Source organism: Peromyscus leucopus, chromosome 3 (genome assembly GCF_004664715.2).
Source record: "Peromyscus leucopus breed LL Stock chromosome 3, UCI_PerLeu_2.1, whole genome shotgun sequence".
Lineage (NCBI taxonomy): Eukaryota > Metazoa > Chordata > Mammalia > Rodentia > Cricetidae > Peromyscus > Peromyscus leucopus.
The window spans coordinates 139,851,505-139,854,488 of NC_051065.1; the positions used below are offsets into that span (position 1 = coordinate 139,851,505).

General features: G+C 37.1%; 1 pseudogene; it reads left to right on the forward strand.

Moving 5' to 3' along the window:
* The first annotated feature begins 1,191 nt into the window (after positions 1-1,191).
* LOC114710341 lies at positions 1,192-2,248 on the forward strand (annotated as a pseudogene).
* Positions 2,249-2,984: the final 736 nt, after the last annotated feature.

Below are 2,984 nucleotides of genomic sequence, written 5' to 3' on the forward strand. Positions count from 1 at the left end.
TCTCTCAGTGCTTTTGTAATTTAGTAAACTACCAACTGTAGTTCTGAAATTCTTTTCTCCATCAAAGCCACTAATCCCAGGACTGTCTAAATGGAGAGCACAGAAGGCAAAGGAAACTCCTCAGATAGCAGGAAGCGAATTATCAGTTATAAGGCTTTACTCTTAGAAAAGTAGTTTCATTTGGTATCTCCAAGATCAAAATGCCTTGTCTCTCTTATTTCCTCTAGAAGGATGCTTGCAGTTTGTAATGACTTTTTCTGTGTTTATATATTTTAATTACATTTTTATACAGTATATTCTCTCATTCTTTCTGTTGTCACTACTCTATGTGTTTCTTAATGCTTTCTTTTTTAAAAGTTGCTTTGCTTTTCTAAAATGTCAAACACATAGCAAATAGCAACACATGTTTATGGAATCCATAACCAAATTATTTAGAACTCATTTAGTGCCTTGTTTGAATAATATCAAAAATACATAGCTCCAGAGAGTGTATTTCAGGTGAGGAGAGCATTACACAAATAAGTGGAAAAAAATCTGATTCAAATTTGTATTTTAATATATTTGACTTTAACCTTTCAAACATTACTTCAGGGGGAAATTTAAGGCCACACCAGTGATTATAGTGGGCACAGAAACTGTTTGGATTAGAATTTAATCATTCTTTTAAAAAAACTTTTGAATAAAAATATGAGACCGTGTAGATGTAACCAACCATCTTATTAAATAAGAAACACAGAACCAATGTAAAAGAGAAAGCCAATAGGTCAGAGCTCAGAGCTCAGAGCTCAGAGCTCAAATCTCACCCTTCCTCCTGCGGTGGTCCTAGCTCTCCGAAAGAGAGCTACTTCCTGTGTGTATGTCTTTTCATAGTCTTTTGGTTCTGCCTCCTCATTGGTTGTAAACCCAAACACGTGACTGCCTCATCACTGCCTGTATGTACAACCCCCCAGGTCTTAAAGGTGTATGTCTCCAATGCTGGCTGTATCCCTGAACACACAGAGATCTATCTAGCTCTTCTACCAAGTGCTGGGATTAAAGGCATGTGCCACCACTGCCACACTCTTGCTATGGCTCTAATAGCTCTGACTGCCGGGCAACTTTATTTATTAACATACAATTAAAATCACATTTCAGTACAAATAGAATACAACCATAAGACCGTATTAATAAATAGATCTTTATGGATTGAGTGGGATTAAAGTTAAATAAGATGAAATACCCAGGATTTAGAATTTTCTCAAGTATGTGTGAAGTGCTATCCAATGGAAGGAAGTTCTGATCAAAGCTGAAATTACAATAAAAAGAAAGAAGATGAATATGGAAAAGGGATGATGCTCTGTGGAAGTTTCATTGAGAACTGTTCACCAAGGCAAAGTGGTAGAAGGGTGGATCCATTTTTTCTGTAAGACCTCTTACCAGATTGGATCAAATGTATATGATATTGATAACAGCAGGATTTACCACTGGAATGCTGGGGAATGTGTTTATTAGACTGGTGAACTGCTCTGACTGCGTCAAGAACCAGAAAATCATGTCCATGAACTTCATCATGATCTGTTTGGCAGTTTCCAGAATCAGCTGTCTGACTGTGGTATTTATTGATGCAACCTTACTAGAACTAGCTCCTCATTTCTATGATTCTTACATTCTAGTAAAATGCTCTGATATATTCTGGGTTGTGACCGATCAACTGTCTACATGGTTTGCCACCTGCCTTAGCATTTTCTGCTTCCTCAACTGCCCACTTCTCCCAACCCCTTTTCCTCTAGTTAAAGTGGAGAATGAGAAGAGTGGTGATTGTTTTTCTTGTATTTTCTATGTGCTCACTGATTTTTTATTTTCTACTGCTTGAAACACTTCCTATTTTGAGGAATATGATCATGATCTCTAAAAACAATCTGACTTTATTTTCAGATACAAGTAAGACTATTGTTGTAGCCGGGCGGTGGTGGCGCACGCCTTTAATCCCAGCACTCGGGAGGCAGAGGCAGGTGGATCTCTGTGAGTTCGAGGCCAGCCTGGGCTACCAAGTGAGTTCCAGGAAAGGCGCAAAGCTACACAGAGAAACCCTGTCTCGAAAAACCAAAAAAAAAAAAAAAAAAAAAAAGACTATTGTTGTTCAAAAGCTAATTGTTTTTGACCTGATGTACTTGTTCCCATTTCTTGTGTCCCTAGCATCATTGTTCCTTTTATTTTTGTCCTTGGTGAAGCACTCCAGAAACCTCAACCTCATTTCTACCAGCTCTGACGTTTCCAGAACTAAGGTCCACAAGAAGGCTGTGAAAATGCTGTTGTCTTTCCTCATTCTCTTCATAATTCACAGCTTTTTTCATGCAGGTGGCACGTTGGTTATTTTTTTTTATTTTCCATCAAACAGGTCAATTAAGTTTGTTCTGTTAACATTAATTACCTTTCCTTTAAGTCATTCATTTATTCTGATCCTGGGAAATAGTAAGCTTCAGCAGACAGTAGTGAGGGCCCTTCAACATCTTAAAAGCCAGCTGCAAGAGATGATCCTCTCCCTTCACAGATTCTCCAAAGTCTTTACTAAGTGAATAACTTAATAAGGAGCCTTGGAAGGTCACTGTTCTTCTGCTGGGGTCTTTTAAGTACTGCTAAACATACACGAATAGTTCCTTGAACATACTGCATTTTGTGACAATTTGCACACAGTCAGGCTATAAAACACAAACCTATCTTTTTTTGTTGTCTGTTTACAGCATTGGTAATAAAAACTAATAGTCTCAAACATTTTAAAGGAAATCAAATAGTTAATTTTACAGGCAAAAGGTATGTAATTATAATTCACAGGGAAGGTTCATAATATCCAGGTAACTCGTAAGCCAGAACAGGCAGAAGATGGGCAAAATGTTGATAAGAGATTAAGAAATCCTAAAGAGAAAAAACATCTCACAGCTTAAATTATTTAAAAAAGCTTTCCTTTGGTTTTTCAGATTTATTTATGTGTATGAGTATTTTGTCTG